Below are 14,686 nucleotides of genomic sequence, written 5' to 3'. Positions count from 1 at the left end.
AACGTATCCCACAACACTTCAAACTTGATACCACTCTCAGTGGTGTGAGATATGTCCATAAGCAGAAATATAGCCAGCCCACATCATACAAGATGGTCACGTTTCGAGATTGGTGCAGAAAGTCAAAATCATATACAGTTGTGTGTCGCTCAATGACATTCTGCCTAATGATGGATTGCATATACAACAGTGGTCAAAGCACAGCAAAGAGGCTCTTAATGCAAAAAAGAGGCAATCTATCTCCAGTAGCCTGTGCAGCCAGCAAGTGTCTGGCAGGGAGTGTCTGTTTACACAACAAAGGCACTAGATTGGGGTGAATGTTCGCTTAACGACCTAATCACATAACAGCAGAGAATGCATCCTGTCATTAAGTGATGCACACCTGCATACATTATTCATAACTGCCTTGAAAATCCCTGACATCTGGAAAATGCATAAGGTCTCTTTAAAAAGGATGAGACACAAGTGGGAGGGAAAAGCAACATCATTCTCCAATCTCAGGCTGCCTCCATGGCATGTATTTAGTAAGTAGAGTGGCAGACAGATTTGCCTGCAGTATTTAAACTGCTGGTACTCTGATTTTAGTTTGTAGGCTGCATGAAGTTGAATTTGCGCAAGTCTATTGCATGCAAGATGCACGCAGACTGTACAAATTCAAACAAGTACTCCAAGACAGGCATTACCCACAATAACCCACATCACTATGCATCAGCAAACATAGTTCTGCATTTTGCCCCCACAATATTCTTGCACTCTCTCATACCTCACTTAATGGACTATTTCCCAGATTACTGGTTTCTCTTGTGGGCTAGCTATGTCTCTCTTGTACTGTCTGAAAAGCATTTGCATATTTGAAAACACTGAGTAACCATACCTTGGGAATCTGTGACTGGTCATGAATCCTGGGTTCACCGCATGCTTTCAGATATGCAAATACTCTTCAACTGTAACGGAAAAAAATGTGATTCCCTGGCCAGGAAGCAGTGGCTTACCTGGAAGGGTGGTCCACAGGTGCAAGTAATCATGGGTTCATGCCACCCCAGTGGACGCCGGTGTCTGCTGCTTCCCTGTCCAGAGGCCTTCTAAGGGCCGGGGAGGCCATGCACAGTCTCCCTGATCCCCAGAAGGTCTTCTAAGGCCTCTGGAGGGCATTCAAATGTCACTTCTGCTTTCTCAGGAAACTAGAAGCGACGTTTTCAGGCCCTCAGAAGGGCTCCAGAATGTCGCTTCCAGTTTTCTCTGAAAAACTGGAAGTGATGTTTAAGGTTGTTTAAGGATCAGTGAGGGGTGGGGTACTTTCCTAGGTGGGGGTGGCATTTTGTGGTCCTGGTTCTTAGGTGGCACAGGTGCCAGGATCGCCACTGGCAGGAAGCTGGGAAGTAGTGTTTTGCTTAATGTATATGCAGCACTTTGTGGCTTTAATACTTTTTTCCCTGTATATTGAATATAGGTTTTCTCATGAACCATGATGAAACAATGCCTTCTGTTTGTTTTGTTGAATCAAAACGTCGTTGTCCCTTCTGAAAGTCCACAAGCGACAGGATATAATGTTACTGTTATGGTCTGTTCATTCCAAGGCTAAAGACATGAGCCTCAGCACATACAAATCTTCCTAGGCACATCCCTCCTGAAGCTGATCTGACTTCAGCAGCAGTCCAAATTGTGCTCAAATGGCCTGGTACAATGATGAGCTGTTGCTCAGTCTATAGTAAGGAAGCATCTCAGAAAAGAAGGATAAAAGCTTTGAGGTCCAACAGCCAAATGGGGATTCTCTCTGTAGCATCTTGAAGTTTCCACTCACATTGGACTGGAACCCTGCGCCACCCCTGAACCGCACTGACTGGCCATCAGTAGCAAATGGGCAACTTTTGGGAACTATAGAAAAGTCTTGGCATGTGTGGGTGTGCACATCGATATATCTGATGTGGTGCTGCCTCCTACATTATCTCCTACATTGAACTCTGCGAGTTATTGCCACAATATGCACATCACATATGAAGTGGCCTTGAGTGCAACATGTTATGTGCATGAAGGAACACACACACACATATCCCAGAGGTGCAAAATATCATATGACTATGTTTTTTAATAATTATGCCTTTCCTTGCAGGGTACTGATCTCTCAAAGTGCTAAATGCACATGGCTTGCCATCAAAGCACTCCTGTAAGTCCAAATTAAAGGAGGAGGCTTCTGCCAGAAGAGCAATCTAGTGGTAGCATCCTTATCTGCAGGTAAAGATAAGAGAATCAACTGCACACAGAAGCAGCCATTTCATGTTCATTTCAATGTAATCTGTTGAGGAGACATTCATGCAATTCCCTGGTAACCTCACAGAGAAACAGGGCTCACTCCCCTTCCTTTCACATATACAGACACAATGCCCTTGCACACACAAAATGCCCTCCCAGAAGCACACATACAATACCCTCATTCCTTTCCTCACAGGCACACAAAAATGCAATGCCCCCTCTTTCAAAAAGTGTCCCCTCTCATGCACACATACAAAACCTCACACAAAATGCTCTTCACACACAAATACACATACAATGTCGTCTCATTCTTTTCTCTCACACACACAAATACACTGAGCTCCCACCTCTCTCACACAGACACGTGCATGGCTTTGTTTTTGTTGCTTCTCCTTTTTTTGTGTACTTACACACTGACATCCCAATCTTAACTAACTCCCCGCACAGCAACGTCATGGCACCAAACTGGCTTCCGTTGTATCCTGAGGGGGAGTTTCATCCTCTGGAGGCACCTTCGGGGTAAGGGAACATTTGTTCCCTTGCTCTGGAGTAACCCCCAGCAGCCGCCATGGATCAACTTTGAACCTGTGCCAGCTTTATAGCTGGTATAAGTCTGTGTTGATCCGGGAAAGTGCATCAGGCCTGGGAAAGGGGTTAGGATTTGGTAGGCACTGCCCCCTTCCTGGGCCTGATCTGCCCATCCCCACTGCTTCCCTGTTCTGCTCCCCCGCCTTGTTCCACCCCTGCGCCATCCCCCACCTGACCCCTGTGCAGGCTTTCCTGCTCCAGCCGCTATCCGTGATTGCACAGACCTAGCTGCTTGCAGCAGTAGCCAGGCTGTGTGAACTGGCACTGTGGTGTTTGTGATACTCGTAAAGGCCCCTTAGGATTGGGCCATAAGATGAAGTTCACATTCACCTAAGTATGTTTATGTAGAGAAGGGAACGAAGTAGCCAAACCCTCACTGCTTTGTTTGTTTTCTTCAAACTCCTTTTGTAGATGTGTGGAGTGGAGAGCAAAAGGGGCTGCAGGATCATGTTGGGCACCCTCTGCCAAAAACAAGATGCAAAGGGATGAAAAGAGTGCCAATCAAAAGATGCCATTTGAAGTTTTCTGTGGCAGCTTCCAGCGCTGCATGGAGGGCTTTTTTCCCATTTGGTTTTGTTCTTCCTGCACTTTTCATGTATAGTCTAAGGTCTTGCTCACCGAACTCTCTTCCTGGCTCACCACCTTGAATTCCCAGGATGTTAGTTCAGAAAAACAAAAATAGCCGAGGGAGCCTTTGACATCATTTTCTTGTTTTACCTCCAGCTGGGCATTTTTTTGTTTTGTTTTCATTTGCAACTTTGAAACCTTCATTTATCAGTCTTTTCTTCTTTACCCACCACAGATTTCTAGGAGCTTGGCATTTTTATCTGTCCCTTAGTTGAAGAGACTTCAACTTGTTTTAGAGTTGTTTTAGAGAGACTTGTTTTAAATTACACACACACACACACACAAGATCAGTGGAGAGTGGCAGATGGTAAATGAGTAACAGGGTGGAATGTGCTAGAAAGTGACAGGGAGCTGCGGAAGTGGAAAAACAAGAAAGACTGGGGAGATAGGAAACATGAGAAGATTTCAACAAGTCAGGAAAAAGTGATGGTGAAAGGCGGAGATAATGGAGAATGGGAAGGAGTAAGCTGGGTAGAGGTTGTTGCTCAGGGCAGTGAAGTTGAGATGTAGCTAACATTGGTATGTTGCACTCCTGGCTGGGAGTCATGACGTTGAGTAGTGTCCATGTGGAATGACACCCACATTCATGTAGGTATATGTAACAAACACTGACAATTTATAATTTGCCCCAAGCCCTCTCTCTTATAGTAATGTGTTTGGTTTGTTCAGTTTTTCTGACAAAATTGTTGTTGTGGGGGGGATTCCGACTGGGACCTTTGTTTTAACCCTTTGCCCTGCTATGGCCCAGGATGGGAGCTCCACTTCCAGAGCGCACGAGAAGGACATTAGGGCAACTAAATCCATCAACAAAGTGGGGAAGAAGCCTAGGCATTCCTCTGAGATCACATGGCTGCTCTGCCTGAGAGGGCTGTCAAGTAGTTGCCTCACTCCAGCTCTGGCTTGGTTGTCTATTAAGTTGAGGATCTGAGCCTCCAGTTTCTCCTTGGCGGGTAAGGATACCTTAAGACCTAGCTGACCAGTCAGGACAATCTCAGGCCTATCTATGCTGGCAAGATCAGTCCGCCCTGTGAGAGGATTACACAGGAAGGCCTGCCTGAGGCCTTGTTGGGACAAGTAGGATACCTGTCACCCTCATATGGGATGGCCCACAGTGGCTTCGCTCAGGGTTCTCTTTTCTCCTTTCTTCCGGAATGGTTTCCAACTTTCCCCTCACATAGGCTCTTCCTTCCTTTCCCTTTTTTCCCCTGCACTTCTCCAGAGTCCAAGTTCCCCACTCTCTTGTCTTTTCTGCCACCAGTCTTCTATCTGCTTCTTTCTTTGTTTCCCTCAGGGCTTACTCTCTGCTACCCAGTTCTCCTCCCTTCTGAAAGGCAAATACCAGACACCCAGGACCTGATCAGAGAGATCACTGCCAACTGTGCAGCTGACAGCATCTCTCCAATCCAGAGCACTTGGCAACCATGTCACTTCTGCATGTCACAAAAGCTGGCTGCTAGCTGCGGCTTCTCCCAACAGCCTCCCCAGAGTTGCCTCAGGTCCTGAACTCTCTCGATCTGTTCATAAGAACATATAAGAACATAAGAACAGCCCCACTGGATCAGGCCATAGGCCCATCTAGTCCAGCTTCCTGTATCTCACAGCGGCCCACCAAATGCCCCAGGGAGCACACCAGATAACAAGAGACCTCATCCTGGTGCTCTCCCCTACATCTGGCATTCTGACTTAACCCATTCCTAAAATCAGGAGGTTGCGCATACACATCATGGCTTGTACCCCATAATGGATTTTTCCTCCAGAAACTCGTCCAATCCCCTTTTAAAGGCGTCTAGGCTAGACACCAGCACCACATCCTGTGGCAAGGAGTTCCACAGACCGACCACGCGCTGAGTAAAGAAATATTTTCTTTTGTCTGTCCTAACCCGCCCAACACTCAATTTTAGTGGATGTCCCCTGGTTCTGGTATTATGTGAGAGTGTAAAGAGCATCTCCCTATCCACTCTGTCCATCCCCTGCATAATTTTGTATGTCTCAATCATGTCCCCCCTCAAGCGTCTCTTTTCTAGGCTGAAGAGGCCCAAACGCCCTAGCCTTTCCTCATAAGGAAGGTGCCCCAGCCCCGTAATCATCTTAGTCGCTCTCTTTTGCACCTTTTCCATTTCCACTATGTCTTTTTTGAGATGCGGTGACCAGAACTGGACACAATACTCCAGGTGTGGCCTTACCATAGATTTGTACAACGGCATTATAATACTAGCCGTTTTGTTCTCAATACCCTTCCTAATGATCCCAAGCATAGAATTGGCCTTCTTCACTGCCGCCGCACATTGGGTCGACACTTTCATCGACCTGTCCACCACCACCCCAAGATCTCTCTCCTGATCTGTCACAGACAGCTCAGAACCCATCAGCCTATATCTAAAGTTTTGATTTTTTGCCCCAATGTGCATGACTTTACACTTACTGACATTGAAGCGCATCTGCCATTTTGCTGCCCATTCTGCCAGTCTGGAGAGATCCTTCTGGAGCTCCTCACAATCACTTCTGGTCTTTACCACTCGGAAAAGTTTGGTGTCATCTGCAAACTTAGCCACTTCACTGCTCAACCCTGTCTCCAGGTCATTTATGAAGAGGTTGAAAAGCACCGGTCCCAGGACAGATCCTTGGGGCACACCGCTTTTCACCTCTCTCCATTGTGAAAATTGCCCATTGACACCCACTCTCTGCTTCCTGGCCTCCAACCAGTTCTCAATCCAGGAGAGGACCTGTCCTCTAATTCCCTGACTGTGGAGTTTTTTCAGTAGCCTTTGGTGAGGGACCGTGTCAAACGCCTTCTGAAAGTCCAGATATATAATGTCCACGGGTTCTCCCGCATCCACATGCCTGTTGACCTTTTCAAAGAATTCTATAAGGTTTGTGAGGCAAGACTTACCCTTACAGAAGCCATGCTGACTCTCCCTCAGCAAGGCCTGTTCGTCTATGTGTTTTGAGATCCTATCTTTGATGAGGCATTCCACCATCTTACCCGGTATAGATGTTAGGCTGACCGGCCTATAGTTTCCCGGGTCCCCCCTCTTTCCCTTTTTAAAAATAGGCATGACATTTGCTATCCTCCAATCTTCTGGTACCGTGGCCGTTTTGAGGGACAAGTTGCATACCTTAGTCAAGAGATCTGCAACTTCATTCTTCAATTCCTTAATAACCCTTGGGTGGATGCCATCAGGGCCCGGTGACTTATTGATCTTTAATTTATCAATGAGGTCTGAAACATCTTCTCTTTTAACCTCTATCTGACTTAACTCCTCGGTTAGGAGGGGCCGTTCGGGCAGCGGTATCTGCCCGAGGTCTTCTGCCGTGAAGACAGATGCAAAGAACTCATTTAATTTCTCTGCCATCTCTAAGTCTCCTTTTATCTCCCCTTTCCCTCCCTCACCATCCAGAGGGCCAACCGCTTCTCTGGCAGGTTTCCTGCTTCTAACATATTTGAAGAAGCTTTTATTATTCCCCTTAATGTTGCTGGCCATGCGTTCCTCATAGTCTCGCTTGGCCTCCCCTATCACCTTCTTACATTTCTTTTGCCACAGTTTATGTTCCTTTTTATTCTCTTCATTAGGGCAAGACTTCCATTTACGGAAGGAAGCTTCCTTGCCCTTCACAGCCTCTCTAACTTGGCTGGTTAGCCATGCGGGCACTCTCCTGGATTTAGTGGAACCCTTCTTTCTTTGCGGTATACACCTCTGCTGGGCCTCTATTACTGTTGTTTTAAGCAGCCTCCATGCACTCTGGAGAGATTGGACTCTTTTTACCCTCCCTTTCAACCTCCTTCTAACCAGCCTCCTCATTTGAGGGAAGTCCGCCCGTCGGAAGTCAAGGGTTTTTGTTAGAGATTTGCCTGGTATTCTTCCCCCAACGTGCACGTCAAAACGGATCGCAGCATGATCACTGTTCCCCAATGGCTCAGTAACGTTTACATCTCTAACCAGGTCCTGCGTACCGCACAAAATTAAATCCAGAGTCACCTGTCCTCTGGTGGGCTCCGTGACTAGCTGATCTAAGCCACAGTCATTTAGCACGTCAAGAAATCCGGTTTCCTTATCGTGACCAGAACACAAATTGACCCAGTCAATATGAGGATAATTGAAGTCCCCCATGATTACAACCCTGTCCTTCCTTGTCACCTCCCTGATCTGTTTCCTCATTTCAAGGTCCCCATCAGATTTCTGGTCTGGAGGACGATAGCACACCCCCAGTATTACATCGCTGCTCAAGCCTGGTAATTTAACCCACAGAGATTCTACGGTGGAGTCGGACCCACCTTCAATCTCTACTTTGCTGGATTCTATCCCTTCCTTAACATAAAGGGCCACCCCACCTCCAACACGCCCCTGCCTGTCCCTCCTGTAGAGTTTATAGCCTGGGATTGCGGTATCCCACTGATTCTCCGCATTCCACCAGGTTTCCGTTATGCCCACTATGTCAATATTTTCCCTTGTCACCAGACATTCCAGTTCTCCCACCTTTGCTCGTAGACTTCGGGCATTCGCATAAAAGCATTTATACACGGAATGCCCCAGGATGGGCTGCTTATTCGCTCCTTTGTCCCCGCATCCTCTCATTGTGCCAAACTGTCTATCACATCCCATCTCCCTACCTTTCCCAATTTCTTCTCCTACCCTGCCTTTGTCTTGTTGTTCTCTAACCTCCCCATCCTCATCCCATAGGGATGAGGAGTCCCGAACCGGATGCCCCTCGGCCCCTGTCGGCCTTCCCCCAGGGATCAGTTTAAAAGCTGCTCTGCCACCTTTTTAATGTTATGCGCCAGCAGTCTGGTTCCATTCTGGTTCAAATGGAGCCCGTCCCTCTTGTACAGGCCCCGCTTGTCCCAAAACGTTCCCCAGTGCCTAACGAATCTAAACCCCTCCTCCCTACACCACCGTCTCATCCACGCATTGAGACCCCTGATCTCCGCCTGCCTAGCTGGCCCTGCGCGTGGAACAGGTAGCACTTCAGAGAACGCTACCTTTGAGGTCCTGGCTTTCAGCTTCCTGCCTAAAAGCCTAAATTTGGCCTCCAGGACCTCCCAGCTACACTTGCCCACGTCGTTGGTGCCGACATGCACCACAGCCGCTACCTCTCCCCCAGCACTGTCTACTAGCCTGTCTAGACGAGAAGTGATGTCCGCAACCTTCGCACCAGGCAGGCAAGTCACCATGCGGTCCTCACATCCGTCGCAAACCCCCCTCTCTATGTTTCTAATAATCGAATCCCCCACTACAAGAAGCCCCCGACCCCCCTCCTGCCGAGGAGTATCCCGAGTGCGCTCGGATACGGGCCCATCCCCTGGAGAAGGGGTCCCCCCTAGGGGATTGTTTCCCTCCTCTCCAGGATGATGTCCTCCAGTCCCGAGACTTCCCACCCGGGCAGCCGAGGAGCTGCACGCCTGAGGTTGGGACGAAGCCTGATCGTCCCCAGAAGTCTCCCCACGGTCCTCCTCTGGCTGCCTGTGCTTCTCCAGGTCGGCCACCAAGGCTTCAAGGGAGCGGACGCGTTCCCTGAGAGCCTGGAGCTCCTTGCACCTAGGACACACCCATGACTTATGCCCCAGAGGCATATAATCATACATGTGGCACTCGATGCAGAACACTGGATAGCCCCCACTCTGCTGCTGGCTGTCTGACTGCATAGCTTTTTTGTTGTTGTTGTTGTTGTTTTATTTAGGGGTCCTTTTAAAAACCGTACACTGGATAGCAGCCCTTTTCTCTAGGGAAGAGGAAGGGCAGTGTATGGGGCCCTGGCCTCCTCGCCCTGCTGCTGAACTCGCCCAGATGCTAAACTCTTGTGCCTTACCTGGCACTTAGTTCCCAGAGGCCACACGCGTCTGCAGAGAGCCTCACGCGATGGCCTGCCTGGCTTTAGACTCCTGGCTGGCTCCTCCCCCTCCTTCCTTCCTGATTGAAAGGGGGCTGGCCTTCCCAGGTGAGTTTACAAAAGCTCAGGAAGGCAAATGGCTGCTGATGGGCGTGACCTACTCTGCAGGCTCCTGAATGGACTGCTTGGATTAGCCTAATGGGGCTCTTAATGGGTTGGGAATTGGCCCTTCCTAGGTCCTTTCCCTCCTAGTTCTGTTCTCTTAGGCTGGACTGTTTTTGTAACCTCAAGCTAGTTTTTATTTGGGTTTAATTATTTATTGCTCTCTAGATCCTGTGTCCCAATTTACTGACCTGTTTAGGTTATGTTCTAACTTAGATTAGGTTTAACCTGGGTTAAGTATAGGTTTAATTTAAACAAGTAGAAAACCTGCTTTTCACTTTATCCTCCTCCCTTCCTTCGATTAAGTGCTACCTTAGGTGCAGCTAACTTCAGGTTCAGGAATCCTAAGCTTGACAAAGTTTAGCATGTTATTATGTATATATTAATAATTAATATAGTGGATCTGGATGATGTCATCTGGAGGGAAAACTACTATTCTTGTGAGTTAATTGTAATAAAATACTTGGACCAGCCAGAGCAGTAACATTGTTCCCAACATACTTTTATTACCTGTGGAAGTTTTTGATTTTTTTGTTTTGTTAAACATGGGAGCATACTTAAAGATAGCACCCTATTTACTGCCTAAAGTGGTATACCTGTAAATCATTCTACTACTCATAGTCCTATGTTGCAGGTATAGATCTGGCCCTTGATTCCTGGCATCACTCCACCAATCATTTTTTACACACAGGTGGCCAAGACCAAACTAGGACATGGTTATACAACAAGACCTCTCATTCTGGGGCAGAAAGAGGTCCTTGCACCTTCTTCTGGCAAATGCTGTAGAAAGCAGCAGCGTGGAACTTCAGAAGTAAAGGCAAGACTTCTGAAACTCCTTGAATTTCCAAAAACCAATAGAATTGCTTTATGATTATGAAAACAATTCATGACATACATACACTAGTTGAAGAAAGAAAATGTACCAACAGAACCATTATATACATTGAAAATAGAGCCCATCTTGTAAATTTCATTTCTTTGGTTCAAGATATCAGGAGGGGGAAGAGATAAAATAAAGACAAGAAGGATAAGAATGGGTTCACATTCCCATTTTATGTATTTTTCTGACACAGGCTTTTGACAGTAAAGATACTGTAGTTCATTATGCTTGGGAGCCTGATAGTTCCTTTCTACCTAATTGATGGCACATATTCTTTCAAATTCCTTTGAAGTGGGGCTCTTTGAAATTCAACACCTCTATTTTGACCCAGCTCTGGATAACGGACAACAAAAGGCATTTGGTCCAGCTGTCTAAATATGAGATTCCTTTAGACAAGAATAAAACAGAAAAAGTGTATAACCAAGACTTCCCAACATTGTCCTAATAAAGGTAATAGAATACCAAACAGCAAAGCTGCCAGATTTTGCAGAACTTTTAATCAATCAGATGGTAATCAATAGGACAGAGTAGGGAAAGGGGAAGACATGTTGTAGGAGCCCAATAGCCGCTACATTACCCTGCACATGCCCAATCTCGTCTGATCTTGGAAGCTAAGCAAGGTCAGGCCTGGTTAGTACTTGGATGGGAGACCGCCTGGGAATACCAGGTGCTGTAGGCTTATACCATAGTCTTTCGAGACTGAAGTTTGCCAACCAAAGATGGGGGGGGGGGGAGATTTGATAAACATGCAAGCCAAATCAAAATGCAAGAGAGTTTCAGTCCACACACAGTGCTGTTTAGACAAATAATGGTTGAGCTCCCACTTCTGAAAATACAAGTTCTGAAAGTTAATTTAGTCCACTCTGAAGAGTAACCTCAAAACTCAAGTTTCCTTCCCTGATAGAAAGTGCTTTCCATTATTTGAAACTGAAACTACTTATCCACCCTGATCTTCCAGGCACAGAGTGACCTACAAATTCCAATCAATCAAAACTATAGTTTTACAGAAGCATCACATAGTCTAAGCATTTATTTGCTGTAAAAAACAATTGTTTTGTGAAGCTATAAGATGCAACTGAGCAAAAGCACATTATGTAAGCAAGTTTCATTCCACCTTCAAGATCCTTAGTTCTTATACAAAACTAGTAATGAGCATGCTGTCGAAGATGATCCATGCTATGTGTTATGTAGAGGAACCAGTGGAAAGTTTAGCAGAGAGTTCAAACTCCCTACTGTGTTCTTGTGGCTTTTCAGAGCTCCTATATATTGACTGCCATGCTTCAGCCTTTAAGCCCACAGTGTCTTTCCAATCCTTGCCTGCATTCGTTCCAATGTATGACATTGTATAGAATGATACAGGGCGCAATCCTATCCTGTGCAGGAACAGGCAAGCCAGGAGGCTTGTGCTGTATCCAGCGCAGGATAGTGGCCATAAACAACTCAGCCAGAGGTAAGGGGAAACATTTCCTTTCTCCTCTGGTAAGGGCTGCTGGCCCCTATGGGTCTCCTCGGACTCTTGAGGTGGCAAAAGTATGAGGAGAGCAGAGCGGTTTGAACCCGCTTCGTTCTCCCCGGGAATGGGGGTTGGGATCTGGCATAACTGCCTTGCCCACCCGCCCCTGGGGCTGCCCACCATCCGCCCTCTCCCGCCCAGGAATGCCTTTTCCCCGCCTCCCTTTGCTGTTTGCGTGGGCCCAGCTGGGCCGATGCAAGCCTCAGAGAGGAAGCAGGCACAGAGGCTTATGTCAGCCTCCGCAGGCCAGTGCTTCTTGGAGTGCAGGCCTGGCTTCCTCTCCAGGAGGCACAAATGTGGAACCTAGAATGTGGAACGTCTGGAACCTAGAAAGGCCAGCTTGCTTCTGCAGACAAGTGTTAAATGTGGAGAGAATAAGAATATAGCCATGCAGTAAGCACAGAGGAACATGGCTAGGCAGTATGCTAACATACCCCTCTACCTGCATCCACTACCCCCAGAATTGTAATGCCTGAGTAGAACTCATGACTCATTCCTTTCCACACTATTAAAGGAATGACATGATTTGAATTCAAGAAGACTGAAAAACAGGAGGATCAGCTAGAATGTTATTTGTTGCTTTGGGAAAACTCTAGTAAAGAAGAGTGAAGCACTGAATTCAGATGAAGAAAGCTTTTCCCCATACCTACGATAAAAGGAGAATACAATTTCTGAAGGTACAAAACAAGCCTTTCTGGAAATGTTGGCAACCACTGTGTCTCCCTTCCTTGGTGATACCAGCATTCAATAAGAAGGAAAAGAACTGGGAATGGAAGATTTTTCGTTTTGGAGGGGGGCGAAAGGGGGAAGGAGAAGGAACGGGAGAGGAAATCAGTTGGTTTGTGTTACTGGTTATATTCAGTACAACAGCCTAATGGAGCCTAAGACTTGCTTGGGGGACTTCCTTGCTATGCAAGTGCTTGAAAGGCAATTAAAGCAGAACGATACCCAGACTTATTCTCCAGTGACGCTGGGAACAAAATCTCACTCTTGCTAAACCGTATCCATGTGCCATTTAGCAAAGACAATATGAACAAGGTATAGAGAATGAACTGAAGACCTGCTTCATCCCCTAGTCAATCAGACCAAGAAAAATGGACAGACATAAGCTTGATTTTGACAAGTACTTCTGTTGATTCCCCAGTTTTAGTTGAGAGGGCCAAATCCTATCCAACTTCCCAGCTTCAATGCAGCTGCAATGCAGCCTAGAGATAAGGGAACAAATGTTCCCTTACACTGAGGAGGCCTCATTAACTATCTCCCCAACACAGGATGCAGCACATGCCCCATTGGTACAGCTGCATTGGTGATGAAAAGGAGGATAGGACTGGTCCTTAACTGTAATATGCAGTGAACCTCTTAACATAAGAGCAACCTGAAACAACAGAAGCTGTATATTTAGACTTTAACTGATATTCCCAGCATAAAATGCCCTATGATTATCTTTGGTTTTATTGTTTACCTTTTCAAATTGTTTTGATAGATGTTAGCCACCCTGGGAGGACTTTTCGTAAAGGGTGGGGGTATAAATATTTAAATAAGTAACTGGTTTATGGATTAATCTACGCCATTCCAAGTATTACCTCTCTTGCTGTATAATCCTGTACATGTTTACGGTGAAGTGATTCCCACTATGTTCAACTGGGCTACTCTCTAAGCAGCATGCATTGGGTTGCAGCCTGAGAAGTGAAACTTACTATCAATAAAGTAAGGTCTGGAGGAGGTCTGGTCTACAGGGTAGAGCAGTGATTTTCAACCTTTTTCGCCTCATGGCACACTGACAAGGTACTAAAATTGTCAAGGCACACCATCACTTTTTGGACAATTGACAAGGCACACCTTGCTGTTGGTGGGGGGCTCATATCCCCAACGGTCCTCTTAATAAATGACCCTCCACCAAACTCCTGCGGCACACCTGGGGACCATTCGCGGCACACCAGTGGTTGAAAATGGCTGGGGTAGAGCTTTCGTTAGCCTGAAGATAACATCAGAAGGTCGCCAGTTTGAGGACACCGGCAGCTCCCTGAACGGCTGAGACCTTGAAGCAGCTGACAAGCCCAGCTGAATGATTCCACCTGCTCTTGGTGTGAGCAAGAAGCGTCTGGGCTGCCCTCCATGTGAGAGATGGAGAGAGATAGGAGAACTGGAGGCCAGAAGTGAGACCAAACCAGGAAGATCCATTCCAAAATGTTGGTTCTTGAAAGAGAGAACTTCTTTGATTGCAAAAACCCCCTTGAGGGATTTAGAAACACCTGCCTATGTAAACCACCTTGAATAAAGTCAGAGGAGTAATCTGATGACCAGAAAGGCGGTATATAAATACCGAGTTATTATTATTGTTATTATATTATAATATTATAATATTTGGAAGGGTGTCTGAATGGATTACATTATTACATTCTAACTTTTGCTAGAGCCAATATGTTGTGCTGTGGACTTCTAACTTCAGGAACTGCTCATGGTGCCCACAAAGGAAGTCACTAAACTTAAGGGAAATATGGGAGTGACATCATAGTACAAGGAACTGTGACTGGAACACAAAATTGAGGATATCTTGTGCGTAGAGAAATGTTTGGGCGAATACATGGGACTCTGTGTACTCTGGCCAATATTTGCATTTCTGCGCTGGTGGCATAATATTGAGCAGTTAGATCTGATAAGAGAAATATGGGTTCTATGCTGCAGCATTTGATTGGTTCCCTAGTTAAATAACATGTATTGATGCTGAAAAACAACTGTTCAGGCCTAAGATAGAGAGAGAGATTAGAGCACTAGGGGGAAAAAAAAAGATTTTAAGAGAAATGCTGCAGAAGAGAGAAAATATTGGATCATTAGAGAGG

General features: G+C 46.3%; 1 protein-coding gene and 1 pseudogene across 1 annotated transcript in view; one reads left to right on the top strand and one right to left on the bottom strand.

The window, feature by feature from the left end:
• The window catches only part of LSAMP (limbic system associated membrane protein), a 555,573-nt gene that overhangs the window by 62,300 nt on the left and 478,587 nt on the right, over positions 1 to 14,686 (bottom strand). The window lies entirely within an intron of this gene.
• LOC136646913 (5S ribosomal RNA) lies at positions 10,894 to 11,012 on the top strand (annotated as a pseudogene).

Source organism: Tiliqua scincoides, chromosome 3 (assembly GCF_035046505.1).
Source record: "Tiliqua scincoides isolate rTilSci1 chromosome 3, rTilSci1.hap2, whole genome shotgun sequence".
Taxonomy (NCBI): domain Eukaryota; kingdom Metazoa; phylum Chordata; class Lepidosauria; order Squamata; family Scincidae; genus Tiliqua; species Tiliqua scincoides.
Note: the sequence above shows the minus strand (reverse complement) of the source record. Positions and strands in the feature narration are given on the sequence as shown.